The sequence below is a fragment of the Balaenoptera acutorostrata genome, chromosome 2 (assembly GCF_949987535.1).
Source record: "Balaenoptera acutorostrata chromosome 2, mBalAcu1.1, whole genome shotgun sequence".
NCBI classification, from domain to species: domain Eukaryota; kingdom Metazoa; phylum Chordata; class Mammalia; order Artiodactyla; family Balaenopteridae; genus Balaenoptera; species Balaenoptera acutorostrata.
The window spans coordinates 156,123,686-156,138,614 of record NC_080065.1 but is presented as its reverse complement, the minus strand read 5'-3'; positions in this window follow the sequence as shown (position 1 = coordinate 156,138,614).

Genomic DNA, 14,929 nt, shown 5'->3' with positions numbered 1-14,929 from the left:
CTCCCTCCCCCGCCAGGTTATCTTTCCACTGCAGAATGTCAATACCTTTTACCTCGGCATCGCCCTCGAATTCCAGTGAGCAAAGGAGAGGCGGACGAACCTTGACATTTGTCTAAGCCTTGTTTCCTTGTCTGTGACGTGGTTGTAAAATAGCTTCCAGGTTGGGTATATCGAGGTGAGGGGTAAATAAAATAATACCTGAGAAGTTCATTTCTAAGTTGAGAATTGGTACGAGTGTTAAATGGTACACTGGTTAGGAGGCAGGGCCATGTGATGGTTAAAAGGCCGGTTCCTACACCCCCTAGCTATGTCACCTCTAGACAAACGAAACCTCTCAAGTCTCAGTTCTTCCATTCCTCACTCTGTAAAATGAGGGTAGTTACATCATACGATTACCGTACTCAGTGAAAAATGTGTGTAAGGACGTGGCACATAATAAGCGCTCAAATAAGGGCAGCTATTATTATTTGCAGTTGCTGCTGTTGTTGTTGTTATGATGTTGACCACTATACAGATGAAGAACCTGAGACCCACGGCTGTCCCTCCAGGGTGTGCTGACCCCACATGGAATTATCTGGAGTCTGGAATGATTGTGCGTCTCTCCTCCTTACTCACAAGCTTCAGTCACATCTCTTGTCTCTGTCTCTGGCCACGAGTCTGACAGCTGGGTGTCCTTGGGCTTCAGAGGTTCCAGAGCAGGACAAAGGACCAGACACAATGGGCCTGGAGGCGTTTCCAGGGCCCTTTTGCTTCTGTGGCTTCAGCTTCGGTTGGAAAGAGTATGGGTCCTGTCTTCCTTAATATGTTACTGAACTAGGTCAGCTCAGGACAAACCTTTATTAAGACTCTGCCGTGTGGAGGAGAAAATGCTTGAGTTTGATTCTCTGACTTGACGAGCTAAGACCCCCTTAAAAATAACTATGGGGCAGGACTATGTGCAGCCTTGGAGCTCCTCTCTGTGACCTCCTCACCCTCCGCCCCTGCCGTAGCATCCCATCAGCCCTCATTCTTTCCTATATCTTACCCACATGAATGGGGAGTCCAGAGATAAATAAGCGTAGTGGAGAGAAAGAAGTTATTATCCCCTCAACTGACACCTAAGCTCCTCTCAGGGAAGGGATTGCCTTTGTAGATAGAGGTGTGGGTCCTTGAAGAAAGAAAGACCTAAACTTCTCTGTGGTAGGAATTTGGGATGGGAGAGAGCTGAAGAGGGCTTAGGAAAGAGGAGATGGAGGCTGGCCTCCAGGTATTGGGAATAACCAAGGGATGTTTAGGGAGATGTCGAAACTCACCTTTAAGTTGTCTGCCTGGCCGTGAGGTAAGCTCCATCTGTCTCCCCAAACTTCCCGTGAAGTTGGCTACATACAAAGGATTTGTCAGATTTTTAAAGTGAAAATTAGGAGAAGGGACTGAATTACAAATTCAGATGGATTTGATGCGGAATAGAGTCAGGGTACCTATGAAACCAGGCAGGTCCCTAAGCTGGCCTAATTCAGTGTTAGCAGGTGCTCAGAAGTCCAGGTGACTGGGAATACCCTGACCTCCCTACACTCCTTCCCACATCTACATAATAGCAGAGAGACTGAGAGCGGAAGGGGCCCACTACATGGTCATGGTGGGGGGACATCCAAGAAAAGCCACTGGAATCCTAAAGGATAAGGCATCTCAGCTGATTTCCCGGTTTCAAACATAATAGAAATACTAACAGCGGCTTGTGCATCATACTTTCCAAAGTGCTTTCCCATATTTTGTCCCTTTTAACCTCAGCCTTTTGTTTCAGTTTTCAGACAAAGGAGACTGCAGCCCTGAGAGGTCACGAGACTCATTCGAAGTGACACTGCCCAGGGTCTGTTCTCCACTGCTGTTGGGACCTCTGCTGACTCAGCAGAGCCCCAGGCATCTGGTTGCAAGAGTTTGCTAATCGTTAGGATGTTAAGTGACTCCAAAAATACTATGGTGTGGCTTCCAGGAGGCAAAGCTGAGCCTGGAAATGGGGCTCAGGGCCAATCTCTGTCATGGCCCACCCCCAGTCGGCAGGGAGCAGGAAGGGGCCAGGGGCAAGCCCAGCCCAACGGGCCCAGCAGGGAAAGCAGTGCTTGTTTGGTGTGGCAAAGAGTATGGTGAGGAGGCTGAGGGGGTTACATGGGGCCAGAACCCAGGGATCTGTGTGTGCACAGCTGGGGGAACTTTAGGTGCAGAGGCAAGGACCTCAGAAGAGCGAGCATTCCTGACAGCTCTGCCGGGGAGCTGTTGCCGTCCTTGGCAGCCACAGGAGGGGCTATTTTTGACCAGGACTCTCTCAACCCCACCAACTTCTTGACAGGGAGGAAGTCCTACCGAGAGGCTGCTCTGTGCCTGGAACGCAGGTCCCCCACTGTTTCACTAGAGGGAGCCCAAGTTCCTACTCCCCGACCTGCAGCCCACCTGGCCAGGGGTGACCGCCCTTCTGATCCTGAGAAGATGTAGGTCAGGGGACTTGGGGGAGGAGCAGGTATCCCTCCTAGTGATGGGGAGATCTCAACGCACTTTGGACAACGTTTTCAGGAATAACAAGCAGCAAAGGCTAGATCTGACTGTAAAATGAGTGCTGTGTCTACTCATAGTTTTTGAGACCCTCCAACCCTCACTCTGAACCTGGTGGTCTGTATTCTACCCTCAACCTGCTTCCCCATCCCAGGATCAGAGCTCTTCTCAGCAAGTCCCACTCTGTTCCAAGTACAGAGTCCCAGGACCCAGACACAGAGACAGGAGATGGGAGAGGCTTGGCCGTGTGCTTGACGATGATCATAAGACCCATCGCCTATGAAGAAGGCAGTATGAGTGGTGGGCAGACATGTGGGCTCTGGAGTCAGACAATTTAGAGTCAGTCTCCAAATCTCCCCCAAATAGATGTGATTGCCAAGGGACCAGGAACCTTGTCTACCTTGTTTTCCACAAAACCCCCAATGCCTAGAATAGAGCCTGGCACACACAGAGCAGCCAATATTTTATGAATAAACCAACGGCTCCAACCTTACTGCTTCTTTAACCTGGCACCAGTTATTTCATCTCTTTGAGTCTCAGTTCCCTCCTCTGTAAAATGGGAGAAAACCTACTTACCAGGTGGTGAGGATTTGATGAGAAAATCCAGCTATGGCACTCAGCACTGCGCTTAGTGTGTAGTAAGCCTCCAGCAACAGCAGTTAATTCGCAGCTCACACGTGCCCGGCACTTTGTGAGGTACCGTGTGTTCATGCACACATGTTTGTGTGTGTGCATGCATGGGCGTACATGTGCATTGGTGTGCGTGTGTCCCATGTAATCGTGAGTTACCCTCCCAGGAAGATGGTTCTGTTATTGTCTTATTTCTACAGTTGAGGAAGCTGAAGCACAGAGAGGTGCTGCAACACATCCAAAGTTGTTTGGCTGGTAAGTGGTGGTGGAACCAGATTTTGAAGCCCAGGCATCTTTGTTCTCACGCTCAGAAATTGCTTGCTTAGAGTCCTTCTGGATCTGACACTCTGCAAACGACAATGTACTGGCTTGGGTCACTCTGTGCAGAGGACAAGGCAAGTCTTCAGCCATCCTTTTCTGCATCTGACACGTCCAAAGCTGGTGACCCCAGGCACCCAAGAGGTGATGAGCTGAGTTGCCCAAGGATGCAACGATGGATCGCCAGGTGTCAGACACGGGGCCCAGCCTTGCATCTTGCTGCCATGTGGAAACAGGATGGGCTCAAGGAGTTTACAGCCCACCGTGGGGGGCTTTCGGCCTTCAGCGTCTGTGAGCATCTCCCAGGCCACTAACCACGTGCAGATGTCAGTGCCCACCCCCAGGCGGCAGACGCTGATTCTGTAGGTCTGAGGTGAGACTTTGGGGCCTGAATCTTTGACAAGCACCCTGGATAATTCTATGCAAGTGTTCTTTCTACTTTTGGAAATTAGGAAAGAAAAAGAAAGATCTATCAAATAGGTATGTGCCCTATAGTTATCTGTTAACCAGGAAGGAAGGGGAGAGCAGGCTCTGCTTCAGCTTTGCAAGAAAGGGGGATGTCAAAGAGATGTCACTTTATGGGTAAGTCCCCCCCCCGCCAGCTCCCCCTCCCCCATTGCCCCCCAAGCACCATCCCCGTGGCTGCCCTCCAAAGAAGCGCTGAGTCGGCTCCCAGGCAGCTACCCAGCCCTGCCAACAGGGCAGAGAACATTAAGCCCAGGGAAAGGGAAGGAGTAGGGAATCTGAGCTCCCTGTGTCCTGCTCCTCCATCTCCCTTCGCTTCCACTGGAAAAAAGAAAATTGCCAAGTAATTGCTCTTCGACAGCCCCTGCTGGTCTCGGTCCTTTCTTTCTTGCTGAGATTATAATTAGGGAATCAGTAAATTTAAATAGAAAATCCATGAGCAACACCGAGCCTTCATCTTTCAAATGCCATTTCACGTACCCTGCGAGTGGCACTCGTACCCGGTATGGACAGCGGTGGCAGGATGAGGCCCTGAGTCAGGTGGGGATGGAAAGTCCGGGAGCACAGCCCCTCGGCTCTCAGCACAGGTGCAGGGGCAGCAGCGTGGATGAGCATTTGCTGTGCCCTGGAGGCTGGGCCAGGTGCTTTCTAAGCCTTGCTTTTATTACATCTACCCTTGGAGGTAGCACTAGTTTTATTCCCATTTTGTAGATGAGGAAACTAAGGCTCAGAGAGACAGTGACTTGCCCAAGGTCACACAGCTAGGAAGGGACTCTTACGATGGACTTGAAGCCCCACATGTCTGATCTCTCAACCTATGTGTTCTACCCTGAAATTTGACTGCTCTCGATGGACTGGGGGCCTAAACCCCAGATCAGAGTAAGTTTCAGGTTGTGTGGTCCTCCTTTTCCCCCTTCTAAAGTCTGGGTGCCGCCACAGCCCGGCCTATGCCCCGAGGGTCTATAGGTCCAACCGAGGCTCTTGGTGGGGCTGAGAGAGAGGAAGAGGATTCTGCCCGTCCTGTGAGCTGTGGCTTCTCTCTGCACTGATAACACTGCCTCCCTACCCTGGGTCCCCGAAACAGCTTGTCTGGGCAGGAGGACCCTTAGCAACACCTCTACTTGCATTCCTCTGATGAGGAATCAGAAGCCTCAGAGAGAGAAAATGATTTTGCCCAGGATGCTTCCGCAAGCTACTGGCTGATGGATTTGGGACGAGGTGCTTCCCGACGCTCTCCAAGGCTGGGCTGCTTCTCCAGGGTTCTGCAGCTCTGCAGGGCTGGACTCCAGCTGCTGGGAATGGGCCTGTCCAAACAGAAAGCCAAACCATCGGTAGGTGGGGAAGGAAAGGAGGCTCACGTATCTTGGTCGCTTATGATGTGTTGACGGCGAAAGGGAGGGGTGTTGGAACCACCCTGCTGGCGGGAACTTTTGGTTTTGCCTTTCTCAGTGTCCTGTAACAAGTGAGAATGTTTGTGGTCCGTACCTGGTGGCGGTGACGTGAGGACGACCTGGGATCATGAATGTACAGCACACACCCACAGTGTGGTGTTCAGTATGTGTTGGTTAAGAGCTAAGACCATTACTTGTTTCCTTGTTTAATAGTGTACTAATATTATTAATAATTCTTATAATAACACTGTGGGATATTAATACCTCCATTTTCCAGATGGGAAAACCAAGGCTCACAGAGATTAGGGAATTTGGTTCAAACACATAGCCAGTGAGTGGCAGGTCCTGGGTTCCAGCTGGGATATATATGATCCTGGGCCTGCGCTCCCCACTTTAACACGTCATCTGCAGCTTGGGGGGAGAGGTGTTAGTAGGACAGGGATATCCAGTGGGATGGGGGACATGAGGCACCCCAGACAGATCAACCCATGACCTGGCTCTTCAGGACAAGCTTCAGTGCTGGGCCTACTGTACTTTTCAACCACCCTGCACCACAGAAAAGTGCAGAAGGTACAAGTTGCCCTGCAGGCCAGGAACAAAGGCTCGGGGACCTTGCCACTAAACTGGTCCTGGTTCTTATGGAACCTCCCCTGGTCGCCAGTCACCTGCTGCAGGGGCTCTTTCATTTAGTAGTAAATAAGGGGAAAAAATCCCTTTTAAACCCTTTCCCCTCTCTTCAAATCTTATTTGTGATTTTTAAACATATTCGAGAACTCCCACACCTCTTTCTTTCTCTCTACCCTTTGGATTTTTTGTCTCTCCCCTCTCTGGTCTCTCTTTGTCTCTCTGGCTCTCTCTGTGTCTTACGCTGTCTCCCTCTTTCCCTCTGTGCTTCTGTCTCTGTCTCTTGGCTTGGGAACACGGAGAAAGTTAACCATGACTCCAAGGGGGAAGCTTAGCCCGCCTCCTTTCCGACACCCCCCCTCCACAAGCCCCTCTGTTCAGAGCTCAGTGGCCGCTTGGGCACAGCACCTTGGTGAGGGCATCGCTTTTAAGTATCACTGTTATTTTAGAAACTCCCAGCTAAGTCATGGTCTCAGAAACTCCCAGCTAAGCCTCTCTCCTCATGTTGCTCAACGTAAATAAACAAGTCCCTAGATGGGAAGGGCAGGATCATAAATTGGCTGTGTTTCTGCAAAGCAAAACTTCTTAACCAGAATGTGGCATGCTCTTCATCTTGCTGCCTGGAGGGGGCAGAGTTTCCTCCACAATTAACAATGGTGCAGCAAGGGCAGAGAGAGAGAGAGTTTCTGAGCTCCCTAAACCCCAGGAACTAGAAAACCACATTCCGCATTGTTTTTCTTCCCACTGGCGGAACTGAACTGGCCTCCGAGTCCAAACCCGCTGTTCTGCTGATCTAGCTCTGTCTGCCAAATGCATCTGGGGCTTCTGCAGTTTTCCTGAGAAACAGCACGTCTCCTAGGGAGTAAACACCATCCTTGATTCTTGTTCTTTTCAGTTTTGGGGGCCACCCCTTGAACAACACCTGGACCCCGCTTTGCTAAAGAGGAAACGTCATGCAGTGGTGTCATAACCTTAGCAGGAAGCAGCTGCCAGACGGGATTTAAGTGGGGGCGAGGGTGTTGATTAAGGCCTCGGGAGAAGCCGCACGCTTTTTTTCCAGCCTCACCATGTAAGGGATGGAGGCGAACCCAGGGTGAAAGAGGCTTCAGCCCCCATGCACACACCCACACTCCTGGCACGATCCACAGCGCTGATGCTCGAAGCAGTAACATCAGCATCTTCGTAACACCTAGGCCAGCCAAAGGCCCAGAAGCAAATCAGGCTTCCAGCCTTTCCACCCAAGGAAAAAAAGCCACATTTTTGCTAATGCTCACCTCCTCTGACCGTGGACCTGGCTCTGGGGTGGGGAGAGAAGAGAGCGATGTTGCCCTGCCCTCTGCTGGGGTAAGCGCAACAAAACAGCACTTAATCCAGGGGCTGAAGAGCTTAACCCGTTTCTTGGGTTTCAGGTTATCTGAGTGGAAACCCTCTTTAGCTCCACACCTCGAGAGTGGAAGGATCTTTCTGAGACTGCAGCCTGGCTGGCAGAGCAGAGGCCATCGTAGACTCTTGGCACTGAACTTGGGGAAGCCAGTGACCAGGACTCTGGACTCAGAATGGCCCGAAGTGTACCCACACCAGGACACATGCTGTGAAACATTTTCTTTTCTGAAGAAGCCTTGCTAAGAATATGTTTGTCATGTTCCCCTTTCTTCTAAAAGTCAGACACATAGGCATTTACCTCATTTGGGTTCAGTGAAGTGTCTTCTGCTTACTGAATTTCTCTTCTTCCTGTGGTTTGGCTGGGCAGTGCCATCTTGCATCAACTTGTTGTCTGGGATTGGTACCCTCCCACCTGCCCACGCTGGGCGTCAGTGGCCGACAGAAGCCCTCTGTGTCCTGAGATAGACACAGGCCCCTCTGGTCACCAAATGGCCCCATGGTAGCCTTCCGATGACCTGGGCTCAAAGGGCTTCAGGCAGGGCTGGCCCCTGGGGCAGCACCGGCAATCAGAGCTAAGGCTGCTTTCACAGCCCGCTGGCTTTGCTTGGTCTGTCTCTCTCCTCTCTGTCCCTTTCAAGGATGGTGGGCAGCCTGCAGGTGGATCACAAGGACAGGGACGTATCATTTCCACCCGAGAAAGGAAAGGAGACAGAGGATTCCTGGTATGAGTCTTCCTGAAGACTCATCTTGACCATCCCCAGGGAGCCGTCGGGACAACTCTCATGGATTCAGGGAGAGTCTTGTCCCCCCAGGTAGGGCCCTTCCTCTCCTGCCACCATGATGCGTTATGGGGGAGGGCCACCACCCTGTTTCTTTGCTTAGTCTGAGCTGATTTGAGGAAAAGGAGAACATTGTGTGAGCAATGTGACCTGACCACCTTTCCTCATGGATCAACCAAGGTGGAGGGAGAGGGGAGAGGGACTTCTCCTTTATTCCCTCCCCAAAGGCAACAGCTCCTGGAGGGAAGTTTGAAAGCCTCAGTAACCAGCTGCACATAAGTGTGAGTACACACACACACACATACATACACATTCCCCATCATCATGTGACCTTGGGCAGACTCTCCTGAGGACCCCACAGTTCATATTAGCCCTCCTTTCCTACACCCTCTCCCTACCGTCCACACACCACGTGGCACCAACCCCTGCAGACATCAGTCCTTTACCAGGAACATGGGCCTTGACCAAGAACAAGGGCATCCTTGACCCTTGAGATGGCTGAGCAAAGAAACTGTGCCCTTCCCCAGCCACGGTACAGACGTGGGAATTTCCTTCGAGGTCAGGACCACATCTCCTTCTCAGCAACCCCCTGTGGCCCCAAGAGCGAGAGGGAAGTCTTATGCCCCCAAAGAAAACGGAATTGCCTGTGACTCATACCCGGCCCTGCTGCTTGAGAAATCTACTTCCTGGGGTTGAGGGTAGGGGAGTGGTGTGGAACTGGGGCAAGGGGAGGGGTGTGCGTGTGTGTGTGTATGTACATGTTCCACATTGGCCCCCTAGTGAAATGCGGCAACTTGCTGAGCTTTCCTGAGACCAGGGCTTTCAGAAAACCGGCTCCCAAAACATTGAACCCTAGATGATCCTGTGTGGCCCACAGTCTGTTTGGACATTGTTTTAAAGACAAAAAGAACTAAATGAGAACGAAAAATAATTCGGCCACATGAATTTTGCTCTCACAATAACTAATTATGAAGCTGAATGATCTGCTCCCACGCGATGTGGGGAAAGGGAAGGGTATTGTACAAGCCAAGTTCACGGAGGCCCTCGGAGGCTTGGTCTAATGCTGGCTCCCCCCAGCTTCCCAGCTCTTGTCCTCGATTTCTAAGCCTTGGGGTGATGTCACCTTGTCTTCTGAAGACTCTGCTGCTTCTTTTGATTTGCAGCTCTGCCTCTGGAGGGATTGTCATGCTGGATCTTGAGGGAAGGGGAAGTGAAGCTGTTTCGATTTTTCTTTTGCTTTTTTTTTTTTCTATTGTGGCAAAAGGGAAATATCAACTTGGATATAAACGAAATGGGGAACTGAGACTCACCACATGATTTTTGCCATTTTCTCAGTTTGATAGAACAGGAGCAAAGAACAAAGGTGCTTTCTGATGGTACAGTTTAACTTTTAGACAACGGGGTCATTATTTGTTTAAAGAAAGGGAGAGCAAATAACGTTTGTCTAAACCTATTATTTTATTAAACGGTCTTATTTACTCTTTCCCCCAAACCCAATGACATGGTACTTGTGTCCCCATGTCACGGTGGGGAAACTGAGCCTGAGAGGTGAAGAGGCCTGTCCAAGGTCATTCATGTAGAGATGAATGCTCGAGAAAGGATCCAAAATCTTTAAAAAAAAAAATTTTATTGACGTATAGTCGATTTACAATGTTGTGTTAGTTTCAGGTATACAACAAAGTGATTCAGTTTTATATATATATATATATATATATATATATATATATATATATATATATTCTTTTTCAGATTCTTTTTCCATATAGGTTATTACGAGATGCTGAGTATAGTTCCCTGTGCTATACAGTAGGTTGAAAGGATCCAAAATCTGCTCTGTTGCCAAACTTCCTGGGTTTTCCCTGTTCTAGCACTGTCCCTGGCCCTTCCCGTCACCCTTGTCTATGACCTCGCTCTTTACCCAGGAGCCCTGAGGGATTGCAAGGAAATCAGCCCTGGACCAGGAGGTAAGGGCTAGCCCCGGGCTGTTTCCATGCAAGGCTGTTCACTCTCCCTCTGCCTTAATTCTGAGATGGGACCTGGGGCAAAGGTGGCCACCTCAGTTTGTCCAACAGCAACGGGCCTGGCGTTCAGGACAAAGGTTGTTTTACCTGACACCAGCCAGGTGGTCAGAAGAGGGTCCAGGTAAAGGTGACGCTGAGGGCTCAAGGCAGAGACACACCATAGACAAACTACATTTGAAACGGTGCACATGCATCGTGTTTATGTGTTCACTCACTCCTTCACCCACTCAACAATTACGAGTACCTCTAGCTCACTTGCATTGAAGTCCAGACTCCTTTCCATGGCCTGCAAGACGCTGCATGGTCTTGTCCCTGTGGACCTCTCCAACCTCACGTCCCAGCCCTCCCCCTGTTTACTCTTCCTACCCTTTCCTGATCCTCGAACACGCTCAAGTCATTCACATCAGGACTTTCTACTCTTCTTTGCTTGGCTGTTCCTTTCTCGCCATTTGGGTTTCACATAAATGCCACCTTCTTGTAAAGTGACTTGACCATTTCTTCTAAAGTAGCACCCTCAGTGACATGATTTTGGTTAATTTATAGTACTCTTCTCACTCACCCATCTTGCTTATTTGTTTCTTCCATCTGGCTGTTCCTGGTTATATCTTTTTATAATAAACTGATGATCTAGTAAGTAAAATGTTTCTGTGAGCCACTCTAGCAAGTTGACAGAACCTAAGGAGGGGGCTGTGGATATCTCTGGTCCATAGCCGGTAGATCAGAAGCACAGGGGACAACCTGGACTTGAGATTGGCCTCTGAAGTTGGGGGCAGGGGGTCAGTCTTGTGAGACTGAGCCCTTAACTTATGGGATCTGATACTAACTTCAGGAGGATAGCATCAGAATTTGAATTGGGTTATAGGACACCTCGATGATGACCTGAGCATTGCTTCGTGGTGTGGGAAAACCTCCTCAGCACACGCATACACACACACACACACACATTGGAATCGGGTCCAGAACCCTTAGTACTCAAGAATTATTTCTTGAAAAAAGGAACAAAAGGAGAGCACAGTGAGAAGTAAGCCTGGCAAGGTTGACCAGAGTTGGGAAATGCTAGGCTAAGGAATTTAGACTTTAGCCGGAGGACAATGGGGAGTCATAGCAGGGTTGATGAGATGCGTGTTTCTGATGGTCACCCTGCTGCAGCACCGGACATGTGTTGGGGAAAGTCCAGGCTGAAGCTTCAGGACTCTGAACCTGATTTTGTAGTCACTATTTTCTTTTGCTTTTCTTTTTCTTAAAGAGTTCCTCCCTGCCCAATTGTAGAAGCAAGTCTAGAGCCTCCTCTAAAAATACAAGGTGGGGAAAGAATATGAGTTCCATTTGGGGCATGTTGAGTTTGAGGCAAATGAAGAAACTCCAGGTGGAGATGTTCTGCAAGGAGAGTAGTGTGGTGGTTACAGCATGGGTCAGCATTCAAATCCCGACTTCGGGCTGTGTGAACTTGGGCAAATTGTTTGATCTCTCTGTGTTAAATGGGATGATAATCATAGTACCACCCTCCTAGGCTTGTTGTAAAGATCAGATGAGACAATGTATGGAAAGTGCTTAAACGGTGCCCAGCGCGTAGTAGGTCCTCAAAACAAGTTACATGTCAGCCCTTTGTATTGTGTGGGGAAGTGCAGATCTGGGCGTCATCAGAGTGATGGAGACCTTGAGAGGAGTGGGATAATGCAGGAAGAGTGTGTTAAGGCATGATAAGAAGGTCAAGGGCAGAGCTCTAATACCTATCAGGGTGACCAGAGAAAGAGGAACCAGCAAGAAAGGCTGACAAGGATCAGCCAAAGTGGTGGTGGGAGGAGAGCGAGTCCTAGAAGCCAGGCGAGGGGAGAATGCCGAGCAGGCACTGGGTCCTGAGGGTCTCCTGCTGCTGACAGACCAGGCTGTGTTGTGGGCCTTGGGGAAGCCAACAGTGAGACGGGCAGAGGCTTCGGTGCAGAGTTAGGCACTGGGGAATGAATGTGTGTGCAGACGGCAAGTGTAGACCGTGTCCTCCTGAGAACCCTGGCTATGAGAAAAAGAGGGGAACGGAGGCAGAGGGAAAAGACTTTTTGTGGTTGGTTTGCTTTGCTTCTGGAGGACTCAGCTCGTTGTTTAAAAGATGAAACTCACAGGCTTGGGGGGGCGCTGTGAAGAGAGTTGGTAGAGAAGATGTGAAGATTTGGAAAAGCGATAAAATAATGGATGGAAGATATGACTGTCCTGGAAGAATTAGAAAGGGGAGGATGGAGGACAGAGGGAGGAGTCAACTCTAGATAGCTCTCTGAGGCTGGAAGGAAGGGGCGAGGGTAGGAAGGTTATAAATACATTTGTAGGTAGGAGGACAGGAAGTGGGGGAGTTAGGCCTGGTAGCCTCAGCTTTTGTCTGTGAAGTAGGACGCTAGGTCATCTGCGGAAATATGTAAATATGTAGCATCTCTCCAACTGTGGGGGCATTCAGGAGAAATTGTGATTAAGAATCATAAAATCTCAAGAGGGAGGTCCAGGGTTGGGGAAACCAAAGTTGATGGGAAAGTTATTAATATCCTTATAAATTACTTTACATTGAGTAATATAGAGCAATGAACATAGCACACCAAGTGAGGACGAGACCTCGGAGGCAATTTGCACATCTTTATTAGTGTTATACGCTTCATTTTAATTTACAATCCTTTGTTTGCTTGCTAGGTGCTTGAAGCATTTCAGGATCTTCCTACCCTGCAGTTTAAACAAAATGCTCACACATTAATTTTTTAAATTATGAATAATTTCAAACACACAGCAAAGTCAGAAGAATTTTACAGTGCACACCAATATTATCCACCACCTCGGTTCTACCATGAACGTTTTATTTAAACAAACTTTGAATTTTAGAATTGTTTCAGATTTAGAGAAAGATTGTGAAGATAGTGCAGAGGTACCTTGTACTCAATATCCTCCGTTTATTAACATCATACATTAGTATAGTACATTTGTCATAATTAATGACCTAATTTTTTTCCCCTTTGGCCACTCCACGAGGCTTGAGGGATATTAGCTCCCCACCAGGGTTTGAACCCACGCCCTCAGCAGTGAAAGTCAGGAGTCCTAACCACTGGACCTCCAGGGAATTCCCATTAAAGAGCTAATATTGATGTATTATTATTAGCTGAAGTCCACACAGTTTTCAGGTTTCCTTACTTTTTGCCTAATGTCCTTTTTCTGTTCTAGGCTCCCATTCAGGATACCACATTACATCTTACTGTCCTCTGTCCTTAAGTTCCTCTTGGCTGTGATGATCTCTTAGACTCCCCCAGTTTTTGATCACCTTGACAGTTTGAGGAATAATGATCTGGTACTTTGTAGAGTGTCCCTCAATAGGGAATTATCTGATGATTTTCTTCCTTTTTTTAAAAAAAATAATAATTTATTTTTCCAGCTTTATTGAGATATAATTGACATATAAAAGTGTGTAAGTTTAAGGTGTACAATGTGATGATTTGATAAACTTATACATTGTGAAATGATCACCACAGTAGGGTTGGTTAACACCTCCATCACCTCACATAATTATCATTTCTTTTTTTGTGATGAGAATATTTAAGATCTACTCAGTTAGCAATTTTCAAGTATAGAAATACAATATTGTTAACCATTATTGCCATGCTTTGCATTAGATCTCCAGAACTTATTCATCTTATAACTGAAAGTTTGTGACTTTTGACCGACATCTCCCCATTTCCCCATCTCTCACCATTCTACTCTCTGTTTCTATGAGTTTGGCTGTCTTAGAATCCACATATAAAGAATATCATACAGTATGTGTCTTTCTCTGTCTGACTTACCTCTTAGCATAATGCCCTCAGGTTCCATCCATGTTGTTGCAAATGGCAGGATTTCCTTCTTTCTCCTGGTTAAATAATATTCCATTGTATATACCCCATCTCTTTATCCATCCATTTGTAGAGGGACACTTGGATTGTTTCCGTATCTTGCCTATTGTGAACATGACAACTTTCTCATGATCATACTGGCATTATGGGTTTTTGGAAGAAAGACCACAGAGGTAAAGTGCCATTCACATCACATCATATCAAGGGGTACGTGTCTTATCACTATTGAAGATGGTCTTGATCACTGGCTGAGGTAGCGTTTATCAGGTTTTTCCACTCCAAAGAGCAAGTCACTCTTTTCCCCCCGTTTCCACGTGTCCTCATTAGAAGAAAGTCACTATGTGTAGCCCACATGTACAGAGTGGGGAGTTACGCACCATCTCCTTGAGGACCTAAATTTGTTTTTATCCTATATTTATCCACCAGTTAGCCAACCTTCTGTCCATCCATCCATCCATATTTTCTTTTTTATACATCTCAAAATTAATTTGCAAATTTATTCTATTTTGTTGCAAGTAACACACATGTGAAGGGACATTGTTTTTGTGCCTTGTCTGGTCCACATCCCAAGTTTTGATTGTATGCAACTTCTGGGTTCTGCCTCTGGATCCCCAAATCATGAAAGAGTCTCAATCATGAAAAGGAAAGAAGCCTGGGGTAATTAATCCATTTGTTTGCCTACCGAGCAGACATTTCTCAAAGCCCCTTGCTGGTCTCCGAGGTTATAGGTCTTGGTGCTGCCGTGACAACACCTTGACCAGCATATGTGGGCAGCGCTCTCCACACACGCTGCCTGAAGGCCAGTCTCTCTGGTCTGTTCCGCCATCTCTTTTAGGGCTTCAAGGCAATAAATGATAAATAAATAAAAAGAATACATAAATCCACACCGCGCCTCTTCTTCTGCTGACCTTGTCTCCATTCTCAGCTCCCAGTTCCCTCTT